Genomic DNA, 15,846 nt, shown 5'->3' with positions numbered 1-15,846 from the left:
GGATAAGTTCACTTTTAGACCTGCTCTTGCCTAACTTTGATTTCTGTTGAAGCAACTTGCAATCGCTGTCTTAATTACAACGGTAAAAGTTTTTTTCAGTGGCAAGTCCATAATTCTTGGGAAAACAGCCCGAAAGTTGTAAAAAAAACTCCAATGGCACCATATGTAGTAGTTGGAGAGCACAATAACTCTCGAACTGATAGACCCATTTGGTCCAAAATTTGGCCTTCGTCAATTTTATCCAAACTTAGTTTAACTTCTAAAATGGCCCATATCGGTCCTCTCCTTAGGATACCTCCCCACAAAAGTTCAACATTTGTGTCCCAGTACAGTTGAGGGTCTGCTCGGAGATCATTTAGAAATGTACTGGTCCAACAGGTGTACGATAACCCACTGAAATGACTAGTGGGCGCGATATCTATCGAAAAGAGATGACTCTCAAAATAAGATCCACTTTCGTAATGCACTATGTCGGTCCATTCCCTACTCCCCAAAACTTTTGAACTTTAATCCTAATCCACATTTTTGTCGGCAAGTTCAAAAGGCTGAGGGTATATCTTTGTCGGCAAAGTCGACTGATACTTTTTTACTTGTTTTCTAAGAGGTTCTGTAGGAGGTCTCCTTTAATTTTTTTTTTTTTTTTTTGAAAAAGAAGACCTTTTAATGCCTTCTTCCCAAAGAAGGCATTTTGAGTGCCTTCTTCCCAATGAAGACCTCTTGGTGGACTTTATCCCAAAGCTGACCTTTTATGATTTTCTTCTCAAAGAAGACCTGCATCTGAGGACCATTTGAATATTCTTCCAAAAAAAAAAGAAAATCCCATTCTATTTAGAAATGACCTTTTAAGGTCCTCTTCCCAAGGAGGATTTTTAAGAGTTTTCTTCGCAATGAACTTTTTTCGAAAGTCCCAAAAGATTACATTTTGAAAGTGTTCTACTCACAGAAGACCCTTTCAATATATTCTTCTTTAAAGATACCTTTTGTAGGTGTACTTCCTTTGAAGATTTTGTTTTCAAAGGAGGTCATTCAAATGTGTTCTTTGACGACCTTTTTAAAATTTTATTTCTGATAGGGTTCGTTTTAAGGTGTTTTTCCCAAAGAAGAACTTTGAAATACCTTCTTCCCAAAGAAGACCGTGTGTTGTTCATCATCTCACAGAGGACATTTTGAAAGTCTTTTTTCTAAGAAACTCTTCATGAAGCATACTGGGCAGATGTTTTGCACGGTGCTATCGATACTTGCAATATCTTGAGCGTAGTTGAGCCAAAACTACTCTGGTTTTGTCGTGGCAGCTGACTCTCCTCAGCTCCGATAGATGTGGGATGTACTCTGAGGACTTTATTCACACTGTATTTGTTTATGGCCTTAGCAACTGCGTCCGTGTGAATGCTATTCAGACCTGCCTGATATGCCTGTTGATCTGGGGGTTCTCTCCTATATTGTTGGACCTCCCTCTCTAGAGCATTAATATCCTTCCTGATATGCCTGGGCGTGTTGGGCCTAGCCAGCAGATGGTGATTGGGATGGCGCCCACGGCAACACCCGAGCAAGTACTGCAACGAAAGCATCTCATTTTATTGCTGTACTGGAAGAATCTTTGCCTCCTCATGTAGATGGTCCACTTAAGACTTAAGGAGACACCCTGTTGCTGTTTTCATGGCGGCATTCTGACAAGTTTGAGTCTCTTTCCAATGGCTATCAACTAAATTCTCGAACCAAACTGGAGCCGCCTAGCTTACCACATATCGACCTATCGCGTTATATGTGGTCAACAAAGTTACTTCATCTGCATCCGGCATGCGCGGACGACGTGAATGTAGTGTCGAATGTGACCCCTAGAATTTTGGGGCAGTTTGTGGTTGGAATTCTGCTACCATCGACCAAGACATTCAACTCTCTTCGCCGTAATGCGCCGTCCATGTGGTGAACAGATTGACCGTAGATTTAGGGACGGGTATCTGCATATTCCTCGAGCGGAAAAAGTTGTAAATATCGACATAATAGGAGTTCAGTCTTTCACAGATGTCATCAGGGTAGGTACCTGACGCCAGGATCGTACAATCATCCGGATACGTTACGATCTCAATGCCGTCCGGAGGGGGGCGGAATACCGGAAATGTAGATGGTAAACATTCCGGAAATATCACCCCAACTTGGTAAACTCCCTGTTTCACTCTACGGGGTTTGGACTTCATATTCTTGAATTCCCCTTACGACTGGCGTCCACACATATAATTGATTATCCAATGTTTCAGACCTGGCCGGAGGGTTATCTGCTCAATGTCCTCAAACAGCTTGGAGTGCCTGACAGTATCAAAGGCTTTTGATAAGTCAAGCGCCACCATCATCGTTCTATCACATGGCCTATCCTGGTTGAATTCTCGACAAATATATGTGTAGATGGAGTGCAGCGCTGGTGTCGTGCTGTACTGCTCACGAAATCCATGCTTATGATCGGCAAATAGATATCTACTTCTGACGCTGGGGAGGACTAAGGCCTCTAGAATCTTTGCTACAGGCGACAAAAGCGATTTCGGCCTGTACGATTCACTTTTGCTGGCATCCTTGCCTGGCTTCAGTGGCGGGACTACCCTGCTGATTTCCAGACTTCGGGAACAACGAGGGTGGCTAGCGACAGGTTGAGAACTTTAGTGAGATACTGCACTCCCGGCTCATCCAGCTGTTTCAGCATTACCATTAAGATCCCATCAGGGCCCAACGCTTTGGATGATGTAGCGTTCCTGATGGCATTCGCAACAACATCCATTGTAAACTGTGGTGGTTTATCTTCGGCCGGAAGAGATCTGATGCGACGTAGTAATCGTCTATTCGCCCTGTCACTCCCGGGGTGCTCGACAAACTGCTGATTGAAATAACTTGCGCACCTCTTCGGGTCAGTCAACGTAACGTCGCCAAACGTGACTAAGGTCCTATCTTCCCTCCTTCCGGGGTTTGAGAGCGACTTAACTGTTGCCCACAATTCACTTAAACCGGCACCATTGTTGCAACTCTTCAGATGATTTAACCACTTGTTCCGATTATGCTCGCCGACCAGCCTGTTAATTTCCAGTGTCCCTGACTCTGGGGTCACTCGACGAAGCCCATCACGGTCATTTGCTAATTCCTTCACCTCTGCTGGGAAGTTTGGTCTTACTTCGGGTATTCGATCAACAGGGATATGGCGATAAGCTGCAACAGTGATGATGTCTCGGAACGTCCTTTCCGCTACCCGAACATCAGAAAGATTGGGCTCTGAAGCTCAGCATTCTTATGATTGATGAATGTGCGGCGTTCAGAGGCCATGAAATCGGGTGGTCTGCTTATGGACACAATTATGGGGAGATGGTCTGATCCAAGGGAAATGAAGGCCTGGTAGTCCGTCGTCACGTCATTTGTCAGACCCAGTTACACGATGGTTATGTCTGGCGAACTGTGACACTTTCCTCTAATTCTGGTAAGAGCGTCCTCGCACAGCGCTGTACCCCTCTGACCGTTTCAGAGCAACGAGTGCCACATCTCATGATGCGCATTAAAGTTCTCCAAGACCAGACGATTATGACCTTCCAAAATCTTGCTAATGTTAGACTTGTAATCTGAGATACAGCTATTTTCGGCGGAATGTATACGTTCAGAAACTCTATCTCAGCAGTTCCACACCTGGCTGTTACCCCTATACATTCCATGTACGAGTCATTAGAGTCAGATAGGTCTGTATTGAACAGACTGGTACAAAAGAAAGCTAGTCCCCCACCTCCACTTCTGGTGCGATCCATAATACGTTGAAAACATCACAACGCTGTAAGCTGCAGTTGTTGATGAGCTTGGTTTCCTGCACCGCCGCGACCTTGATCTTCTTGTGATAAATTCCACTATTTTTTCGATCTTACCCCGGAGTCCATTGCAATTAAATTGCAAAGAGGATGGATTTTCTGGGATTGGAACAACAACGGCTAGTGTTAAATGCTGCGCGTGCGGTAGCTGTTGAGAAGACTGCGGGGGAGTTTCGTAATCTGACGATGAAGGAGTTTCGAATTCTGTCGACAACTCACTGGAGGCTGTGTTCGCGGAGCATGCCGCAACATAGTTCATGTCGTAGTACCTTGGATGCACCTGACATCTATTGCATCTCACAGAAGTTTGGATATGGGTGAAGATGCGGATGTGGCAAACCGAGCACAAATATATTGGTCCTGGGTTTTCTTCCGTCCCGGCACTTACCAATAGAATCCGGAACATACGTTTCGGATACAAATACAAACACATGTCCACTGAGGTGGCAGCCGCTGGCCGGAACATTGATGTTGTGTGATTCCGGGTCAATCCGGTACGAGAGAACCAGCTGCCGTGGGATTGAAAGAGGACCTTTGGAACGTTTTCTTGTGCTGGTCATCATATCACAGAGGACATTTTTAAATGCATTTTTCCAAAGAGGACCTCTTAAAGGCCTTCTTAGCAAAAAAACCTTTTGAAGGTCTTTCTCTCAGAGAAGGACTTTGAAAGGTCTTCTTCCCCAAAAACAATTTTGAAGGTGTGCTTTCTAATGAAGACCATTTGAAGGTCTTGTTTCAAAAGTAGAAATTTTGGAGTTTTTCTTTTTAAAGAGAACGTTTCGAACGTCATCTTCTCATAGAAGACGCTTTGCAAGTGTTCTTCCGAAAGAGAACCGGTAGGAAGTATTCATCCGAAGAAGTCTTGTTAAAGGTCCCCTTCCATAGAAGACCTTTTGGACGTATTTTTCCTACAACTCTTCTTCCCATAAAATATATTCTTCATAAAGAAGAACGGTACTCCAAATAAACGACTTTCTTACCTCCCTTAAGAAGACATTCTTTCTGTAGTAGACCTTTAGAAAGTCATCTTCCATAGAACAAATTTATGTTGCTATTTAGCACCCCCATTAATTTTCCTTCCTCCTATGAAAATTCATTGACCCTAATTCCCAAATATATTGTAACGGTAATTCCTCCCCCTAGTTTATATCATCTTATTATCTAAAATTTTATTTTAATGTCCACATTAACCTCCAATTAAATTTGGTGAAACCAAATTTTCGTTTACGAGAATAAACCGAAACCCCAGACACCATCTGCATTAATTTTTGTAATAAATGAAGCAATTGATGTAATGTTTCGATAATGAATGACGACGTTCTTTCTTTCATCCCAAACAACAATCATCCAAACAACCAACGAACACAGCAGCTGTCTCTATATAGCTGTCTACAAGCTCATAAAGATGTCTGCTTATGATATTGAATGTTTTCGTCACATAATTTTTATTTATTTACTTTTTTCATTCCTTCTTTCCTTTCATTTCGTTTTTATTTTTTTTTAACTTTTTTGGTTGGCAATAACCGTGAACATGTAATTAGAAAAAGGTAAATTAAACAAATTGATGGAGAGGGAAGCAAAATATACGAAGAAGAAGGAAAACGAAAAGTGAAACCGAACGTAGACACGTATATGTTTGTGAGTGTGTTTGTCTGTAATAACGCTGTAATATGTATGTTGTCGCGTTTATTCTGTATTTAAAGCTTAATTTTCTATACTCAGTGAAAGGCGAAAACACACTGGTGGTAGCAATGGGGGAGTAGATGCTCGTTGGGTGGTATAGCTGAATTGATGAATGAGGATTTATTTGACGTACTCCCAATGGAATTGACATTTGAAATCCGGTGGGTTTGGTAAAACCGGTTATTTATAAACGTACTATAAGTCCCCAACCCATTGCCTATAAGTCGAACTTCTGAGTTATGGCGTGAGGAATATTTTACTGGAGACCTTATGAGTCGTCTGGAACCAGCGTTATATTTTTGTTCGCTGCTGTTTAAGATTATTTTTAAGATGACTATCTTCAAGAAACCCGTATTGTTGAAACGCATAGGAGGATACTATTCACTTTGGCGGTTTAAATTTTGGTTTTGTGGCCCTTTATTGTAGTTTAAAAAAAGTAATATAAATCATTATATAAATCTGTCCCTCGGGGTTCTAAATATACTCAAGATTATTTATGAACCTCAAAAGGAATTGTTCACCCCCCAGACCTAGATCATAATTTTTTCGCGTAGTGAAAAGTATCATCATATGCGTTTCAACTACACGGGTTTATTGTTCCAGCACATTTTACCCATCGTTTCATAAAAACCGAATAAAATTTCGGTTTTAGTATCAAAAAAACCGGTTCCAAAGTTCGGATATCAGGATCTGTATTCCAAAAAATAATGATATTATTCTAGATCATCAATACGTTCAAAGGAATATATTGAAATGAATAGATATACGGTTGTCTTAGCAAGATTCTGGTAAAAGTTAAAAAGGACGATGATATCGATTTCATGTCTTTAGGAACCGTAGTTATATAGCACTCTTTATACCATTGCGGGTCCTTCTACTTTCTTACTATTTTGCATGTTTCGTTTAAGCAAACGAGGGTTTTAGTTGTTGTAATTGCTCTTCATTTATCTACTAACCAGCTGTATCCGTCCGTCTAATTCCAAATTGTACCAAACTTAGTACAATTTCGTACTCTTCGTGCCCTTAAGTAAGATTTTCGAAAATTGTCTCAATTCTTCATTTTTACAGTAATCTTAATTCCGAATATCAGAACTATCCGTTGAACCAAATCCAAATTGTACCAAATTTAGAATAATTTAGAAATTTCGTACCCATAAGTACGAATTTTACTTCCTCAATCCAATAATAACACTGTGATACAAAAGTGGACAAAATTTTTTTGCAGGATTTCTGATGCACAAATTCGGTTTTGTGGGAGTCCATAGAAGACGAAAATACCTTTGGTTTCTTTGGGTCACTTCGGGTTTTGATTTTATAACGGTAAATGTAGTGAAAAATGGGCTTTCTTGGATTTTCAAATTTAAACGGACATTGCTTCTTTTTTCCACAACCGGTTTGCACACACTGTTTTTTATTATAAAGGGGATAGTAATGCCTTTCGAACAAGCCATAGATTTTAAAAATCGGTTAACAAATGGCTAAGTAATAGTGGTTTAAGTGTGACAAAAACGCATTAAAAAACAGTAAGATGTTTTTCCTTGTGCTCTAGGCTGCGTAAACGACACGTAACAGTACAATTATTTACTGTTGGCATGTAGGAAATTTAGTTGGCTTTCCAAAATGGGAAAAACCAAAGAAATCTGTTGAAAAATGAATGTGTTATGGCATTTTTTGTGTTTCAATATTTTGGTTTTTTTCATATTTTCCTTTATAAAAGATGGGTATCTTAGCATGTAAGATTCTAATTGTGATTATCCTGCTTAACAATTACGCACAAGGTATCAATGTTTTATAAAGGAAAATATGAAAAAAACCGAAAAGTTGAAACACAAAAATGCCATAACGCATTCATTTTGCAACGGATTTTGTTGGTTTTTCCCATTTTGGAAAGCCAACTAAATTTCCTACTTGTTAACAGTAAATAATTGTACTGTTAGGTGTCGTTTACGCAGCCTAGAGGACAAGGAAAAACATTTTACTGTTTTTTAATGCGTTTTTGTCACACTTAAACCACTATTAATTAGCCATTTGTTAACCAATTTTAAATATCTATGGCTTGTCCGAAAGGCATTACTCTCCCCTTTATAACGAAAAACAGTGTGTGCAAATCGGTTGTGGAAAAAAGAAGTAATGTCCGTTTAAAGTTGAAAATCCAAGAAATCCCATTTTTCACTACATTTACCGTTATAAAATGAAAACCCGAAGTGACCCAAAGAAACCAAAGGTATTTTCGTCTTCTCTGGACTCCCACAAAAACGAATTTATGCATTAGAACCCCTGCAAATTTTCACTGTAGCACAGTGTAATTGTATAAAAGTAAAAAAGGACCCATAAATTCGATTTCTCAAAACTACATGAATCCTACCCTTCGACTGTAATCGTAACTCCAAATTTCTCGATTTCAGCTCTATTAATTCATCCAAATCCAAGTTGTCCCAATTTAGTACCATTTAGTGTTTTCCGTACCCATAAGTACGAATTTCCAAAACTACCTCAATTCTAAAATCCATCAGTAATCTTAATTCCACATTTCAGGATTCCAGCTCTATCCGTTCATTCAAATCGAAATGTAAAAAATTTACTATTATTTGGTACTTCTGGTACCCATAAGTACGAATTTCCAAAACTACCTCAATACTAATTCAAAATTTCAGGATTCCAGCCTTAATCGTTCACCCAAATCCATGTTGTACCCAATTTAGTACCATTTAATGTTTTCCGTACCCAAAAGTACGAAATTCCAAAACTACCTCTATTCTACATTCCATCAGTAATCTTAATTCCACATTTTAGGATTCCAGCTCTATCCGTTCATGCAAATCCAAATTGTAACAAATTTACTACTATTTTGTACTTTTTGTACCCATAAGTACGAATTTCCAAAACTACCTCAATACTACACCCCTACAGTAATCTCAATTCAAAACTTCAGGTTTCCAGCGCTATTCGTTCACCCAAATCCAAGTTGTACCAAATTTAGTACCATTTAGTGTTTTCCTATAAGTACGAATTTCCAACGCTACCTCAATCCTAAACTTCAAAAGAAATCTTAATTACATATTTCAGGGTTCTAGCTCTATCTGTTCCCCCAAATGCAGATTGTACCAAATTTAGTAGCACTTAGTGCTTTACGTACCAATAAGTACGAATTTCTAAAACTACCTCAATCCTGCAGTCCAACAGTAATCATAATTCCAAATTTCAAGTTTCTAGCCCTATCCTTTCACTCAAATCGTAATTGTACCAAATTTAGTACCACACAAATCTTGTACACATAAGTACGAACTTCCAAAACCATTACCTTATATCAACGCCACTTCCCAACCTTGATTCCCATACCAAATTTGAAGATTATAGCTATATCCGTTCAAAATATACAAATAGTACCAAATTTAGTAACTTCTAGTACTTTTCGTACACTTATAAGTCGAATTTCCAAAAACCCTTTAGTACATCTCTATAACTCTCCATCAGTGACCCTTGTTCAAAATTTCAGAATTCTAGCTCTTCGCGTTTGCAATACAATGGATACCACATTTAGCACCCTTTAGTATTTTTCGTACCTGTCTTGTACAAAATTAAGTACTACCTTAATCCTACACTCCAACACAATCTTAATTCCAAATTTCGGAATTCCAGCTCTATCCGTTCACCCAAATCCCCATTGTACCAAATTTAGTACGATTTAGTACTTTTAGCAATATAAGTACGAATTTCCGAAACTATCTTAGTCCTACACTCCAACAGTAATATAAATTCCAAATTTTACCCAAATAAAATTGTACTAAATTTAGTACCTTTAGTACTTTTCGTACACTCATAGTTTCCAAAAACCCTTTGGTACATCTTTTTTACTCTTCATTAGTGACCCTCAGTCCAAATTTGGGGAATCAAACTCTATCCGTTCACCCAGATACCCATTGTACCAAATTTAGTACCATTTAGTACTTTTCATACAAATAAGTACGAATTTCCAAAGCTTCCCCAATCATACATTCCAACAGTAATCCCAATTCCAAATTTCAGAATTCAATCTCTATCCGTTTACCCAAATCCCTATTGTACCAAATTTAGTACCATTTAGTACTTTTCGTACACATAGGTACGCATTTCCAAAACTACCTAAATCCTATACTCCAACAGAAATCTGAATGCCACACTTCAGGATTCTAGGTCTATATGTTCATCCAAATTCCCATTGTACCAAATTTAGTACCAATTAGTACTTTTAGCTCTATAAGTACGAATTTCAAAAACTACTTTAGTCCTACACTCAATTCCTAATGTCAGCCAAATAAAATTGTACTAAATTTAGTACCATTTAGTACTTTTCGTGCACTTATACTTTCCAAAAACCCTTTGATACATCTTTTTTACTCTTCATCAGTGACGCTCAGTCCAAATTTGGGGCATCAAACTTTATCCGTTCACCCAGATCCCCATTGTACCAAATTTAGTACCATTTAGTACTTTTCATACAAATATGTACGAATTTCCAAAACTACCTCCATATCTCAATCCTACGTTCCAAATATCAGGATTCCAACTCTATCCGTTAGCCCAAATTGTTTCAAATTTAGTACCATTCAGTGCTTTTCGTACAAATGAGTACACTTTTCTAAATCCATTCCCTAGTATCAACCCAACTTCTCAATCTTTATTCTCATTCCAAATTCTCTCTACCCGTTCAGATAATACCAAATGGTATCAAATTTAGTACATTTTAGTACGGTTCGTTACGTTTATCCTATATTCCATCAGCGACCCGCATTCCAAGTTTCAGAATTTTAACTCTACCGGTTCGCCAAATACAAATGGTACAATATTTGGTACCTTTTAGGACTTTTCGTACCCTTCTAGTTCGAATATCCAAAAACCCAGCCATATCTGACAACTTCGGACCAAGAGTGACCCCCACCCAAAATTTCAAGATTCTAGTTTTAGCCGTTTATCCTGGGCGTTGATTATCAGTCAGTCAGTGAGTCATTCATCATTGAACTCTTTTATAATGTTAGATTACTACTGCTGTTTTCTGGTAATTCCATAAACTTGTCTATGCTAGCCTGCTTGCTTGGCTCACATTCATTTCATATCAAAAACTTTGTTTTTGTTGTAACTCATACTTCCCAGCAAGCATTTTTTATCGCCCATTACCCGAAGCAGTCACTCCCAGGTGATAGAAATACACATCCGCGATCTCGCATTCTAATTGAAGTAGGCACACCGTTCGGGAAGAAATGAACCACGTCCACGACACTACTTGTGAATGCCGCTTTCGAGACTTCCTAGAAGTACTTTTAGCGATAAAATTGGTTGTGACGAAAAAAAAAACATTTTTTTTCCTTTTTCATTTTATCTGTTGTTATTCTTTTAATATTTATTTTTTTACTATTCTAATTAATGTTCCAAATTACACATACGTTTTTAAAGAACTATCCTTTATTAATTTTTGTACTTTTAAAAATGTTATGTTGCCTGGCCTGGGAATCAAACCCATGACCTTAAGAATGCAAAGCGAACATGCTTACCACTGCACCACCGTACCTTATAAACACCAGATAGACTAAAGTCTTATATTAGTTTAAGGTTGTACACGCCTCAAATGAACGTAAACAATCGAAGTGTCTGCATTGACCAGAGAAAGTGTCTGCCCATGCGATAGTCGAAAGTAGTAGCATTGTTAGTGTAAAATAGCAATAATAGAATTTCGATCTCCTTTTCTGACACTAGGTAGTTATTCAAGAAGTTCAAAAAGGGACAGCAATGCAGCTGTTATTGTAAAATGATAAAGGATCGCTATTTTCTAGAATAGAAGTTCAGAATGCGATTACTTCTGATAGAGGAAGTGAGAAACTCACTCCCAATTGCTGGCTGGGTTAGAACATGTATGGCTTTCACATTTCAACATTTTATACCAGCGGTGCCCATCATCTTTTTTTATTGCATACTTTAGGGGGTGTCATTGTGTGAGTGCATGCATTTTCAATTAGTTGAGTTGTGTGTGTGTGGAGAGAGAAACATTCACTGAGTGTCCATGGTGGTCTCTTCCCTGCCAGCAATTGGATGTGAGTTTCTCACTCCCTCGCCTAAGAAGTCACTCCGGAGACACGCCAAGGAAGATCGTTGGTGAATTACACAAACAATTCCTTTTATCGCGTATGCCAACACTTCGGAGTGACTTGTGAGTGACATCCAAGGCGATTGTTTACATTTATTTAATGATTCAACACATTTGAACAAATTAGAACATTTTCTATCTGATGATTATATGAGACGGTGGTGCAGTGGTAAGCACACTCGCTTTGCACTCTGAAGGTCCGGGTTCTCTTCCTAAGTCAGGAAACAAAACATCACATTTTTAAAATGACAAAATTAATGTAGGCGGAAATTGCAAAGAATAATTTCTCTAAAAGAGAAGAGAAATAAAAAAAATAAAAATAAAAAATTTAAAAAATTAATAATAATAAAAAGATTAAAAAAAAAATAAATAAAAATTAAAAAACAAAAATAAAAAATAAATAGAAAAAAAATTAATTTTTTTTTTTAATTTCTAGAACTATCGCGGAAATGATCTTCTAGAAGTGTCGCTGGAGTGACTTTCAAGACGACACGCCGGCGTGGTTCATTTCTTCACAACGGAGGTCACTTCAGGGTGACTTCTGCGACTATCGCCGCGACTGTTTTCGTCGCCCTGGGCGACACGCCTAAGTCACTTCCACGATAGTTTTTGCTTGCAGGGTTGGGCAGCGTATTGGTGTTTGATTGTTCTTTTTATTTAATTTCTCAATTATTGACACTTGCTCTCTCATCACAAAAAAAAAACAAATAAAATTGTATTTTAATTGATTTTTCTTGGTTAAACATGTCGGTTTGTGTGTGTGGATAACATGGGTAAACAAAGGAAGGATTCCTTCATTTTGTTCCTCTTAATTTTTGTTATTTTTTTTAATGTGGAAGTTTGTTTATGTGCATGATTCCAGCAATTTTTCTCTGTTCGTAACTTAAATTTCTTTCTTTAGTTTCATTAATGGCATACTTCTCGTTTCGCCACTAGTATAACACTCGTAACATACACAATTTTTTAATTTTCCTCTTTAAATTCTGTTGAGCACTGTGGGCGATGAGTGGTTCAACTATTTTCCATCAAAATCATAATTCTCATTAAACTTAAAATCGTCAACGATGACAAGAACTACGACAAAAAATAATTTTCTAACAATGACAGTATAAACGAAAGGATGAATGGTTGCTTGCCTTGTTCACAGTCAGAATAACTACCTGCTTCAATCCGTTTTCAATTACATTTCCTACTGCTTCGGTCGTTTTATTAAATAACAGACATTTTTATATCATTCTTTGATGCTTTGCAATTCGCATGGTTAACATTCAACGTGTTTTACTTGCATTTTCGTCACTTTGTTCTTTTCATATTTTTCTTTCTCTCGTCTTCTGCAGTGAAAGCTTTTTGTTTAGTTTGCCCGTATCCATCGTGTACCCGTAGTAGGCGTCCTGACTATGTCATATCCTACATGTGACTATTACACCTCGGTAATCCTTCAGTTAAAAATACGTAATGATATTGTTGTTTTGTTTTTCTTCAATATTTACCTACCGCAATACAATTTGCGTTTGTCTCCTGGACATGCTCTGCAGTGTTGTGCTCTCCTGTCTCTCATTGTTTCATCATTTATAGCAACAATGTATTTTTGGAAAAAACATCATTTGCTAAACTACAAAGAAAAGAGAGCTTTTGTTATGTTGGATAGTTAAGAGTTGTTTGTGTTAAGAATTGAAGAGAAGGTTTTATAGAAATTAAGAGATTTTTCAATTACTAGATTGGCTTGATGGTAGGTCTTTTTATTATCTTACAAAAATTACCCAAAATCGAGACTTTTTTCAAAACAATTATAATAGACTTTATTTATTTTAAACATTAGTAAACGGAGATTGAAAAAATTTAATAAAATATGATTTTTAAAAAATGTGTTTTTAACTATTTTTCAAAAAAAAAAAAAAGAAACAAAACGGGAAATTAGAAAAAGTATTTTTTATTTAAACGTGAATTTTTTTAAAGAATATTTTTTAAGAGGCGAGATTTTTTACAGAATATTTTTAACCAATGTGCATTTGCAAAAGAATTCATATTCGGGGAAGGGTATTTTTAAAGTATATTAATATCTAAAAAAATCAAGAACATTGATTTTCTAAAGAACAATTTTGAATTACTAATGACTTAGGAATAAAACTTACCATAGTATTTGTGAACATTGAAAATGGGATTACCAAGCAGCGCTATGGGAAAAGTTTGGAGTTTCAATTAACTAACATAATTTCGCATATGCATTTATCTAATGAAGTGCGATATATAGATTCCAGTTACCAAGCTTTGCCTTCGTCTGCCACAAAAACAACATTCAATACGCCCGAAGATCAGCTTAACCACCCTCGAAACGTAGCGTATTGGTTGGATGCGTGGGACGTCGGTAGACTCCTAATTTTTCAATGTATATCTTAGGTCTAACAGCTCAACTCGAAAGAGAATTAATTAAATATCACTATAAATGACCGTCGCCTTAAAAAGGTAAAAATAAAAAAAAAAAATCAAAGAGATTGGATTAGCTATATAATTTTTTTCAAGCACGTGGATCAAGAGGTCTTCTTGGATCAGAATATGGCGTGCTCATGTGGAAAACTATGGTGTCTTCATTTAGAACCGCACGAGGTCGTCTTATGGAATATTATGAGGCCATCTTTGAGAAGACAGTGAACTCTTCTTATGAAAGACCACGAGTTTTTTTTAAGATCCTACCATAAGGGCTTTCTTTTGAAGACCAGGAGGTATCCTAATTAAAGACCATGAGGTAGAGCTGGCAAACTATCGATAGTCTGACTATCGTTCTGTTCGCTGTCGTAAAGCACTGTTTCTATTGGATTCCAAATCAATTAGTTTTTAAATAACCCAAAAATCATGATGTGGTATCCAACGAAAATGTTGTTTTCCGACAGCATTCAAAACGATAACCAGACTATCGATAGTTTGCCAGCTCATATAGAAGACCATGAGATCTTCTTATAGAAAGTCATAAGGTCTTTTTATAGAAGACTATGTTATCTTTTTATAGACAATATGCCTGTTTTTATACAAGATCATAATATATTCTTATGGCGGATGAAGACCTTGAGGTGTACTTATAGAAGAACATGAGATCTTATTGAAGACCAAGCCATCTTCTTATAGAGATCATGAGGTCTTTTCAGTCCGTACCATAAGAAATTCTATAGAAGACCCGGAGGTGTTCTTAAAGGAGCCACAAGGTTTACTTATAGATGACCGTGAGGCCTTCTTGTAAAAGACCTTGAGGAATCTTTAGTCCTCAGTCCAGTCTTCTACCAAAAGGATATACCTTCGTATGAAAAACCATGATGTCTAATAGAAGATCATGAGGTATCCTTATAAAAGACCATGAGGTGTCCTTATAGAAGACCATGAGGTCATCTTATAAAAGGCCATGAGGCCTTTTTATATAAGAACAAGAGGTCTACCTATAGAATAACTTGACGTCATTTTACAAAAGACTCTGAAGTCTTTAAGAACATTAAATAAAAATTCAGATTCCCATGAGGTCTTTTTATAGAATACATTGAGGTTGTCTTATATAATATCAAGGGGGCTTCTAAAAGAATACCATGAGGTATTCTTCTAGAATACCATGAAACATTATAGAATACCATGAGGTATACTTATAGGAAGTCATGAGGTCTTCTTATTGAAGACCATGGAGACTTCTTATAGAAGATCATGGCGTCTTCTTATAGACGACTATGATATCTAATAGGGCAGACAATAATATCATCCTGTAGATGACCTCGAGGACTTATTACACTGTGCCACTCAAGGTCTGTGCGGTGGAAAATTCCTTTTGGAGATGAAAGCCCTTAGTGAGTATATTAAGAACCCAAAAGGAAATTTTCCCCATAGGTCAAGTTTCTGAGATATCACGCGATGAATTTTTTGAATTTTCGCCTGTGATGCTTGAAAAAATAGCTTTATATCTCTGTTTGCCGTTATTGTAGCTTCATTTTGAGATTACATGTCTTCAGTCAAATCGAATGGCGAATCTTTTTGTAGAACATTTCATTCTTCTAACTAAATTCCTTTCATGTCCTTTTCGTCCTTTCTTTCATGAACCGTAGTAAAAGTACCACAAGATGACATTTTACAGCATCCAAATATTCCACAAAAATGTTGCTCAGAGAATTTTAGGTATGGATCTCATTGGCAACTAATCGATATTGTCACGTTTTCATTGTCTTTTTTGACATTTACCCGGTT

The 15,846-nt window shown here is 37.3% G+C and overlaps 1 long non-coding RNA gene across 1 annotated transcript in view; it reads right to left on the bottom strand.

The window, feature by feature from the left end:
- Positions 1 to 13,050, bottom strand: part of LOC141390488 (uncharacterized) — a 238,347-nt gene extending 225,297 nt beyond the window's left edge. Inside the window, exon 1 of the long non-coding RNA XR_012409378.1 lies at positions 12,792 to 13,050. This is a non-coding gene — a long non-coding RNA (uncharacterized lncRNA). The remainder of the gene's footprint in view (positions 1 to 12,791) is intronic.
- Positions 13,051 to 15,846: the final 2,796 nt, after the last annotated feature.

This window comes from Musca autumnalis, unplaced genomic scaffold (assembly GCF_047663935.1).
Source record: "Musca autumnalis isolate F117 unplaced genomic scaffold, ASM4766393v1 scaffold_1, whole genome shotgun sequence".
Classification (NCBI taxonomy): Eukaryota; Metazoa; Arthropoda; class Insecta; order Diptera; family Muscidae; genus Musca; species Musca autumnalis.
This window is presented reverse-complemented; position numbering and strand designations above follow the sequence as displayed.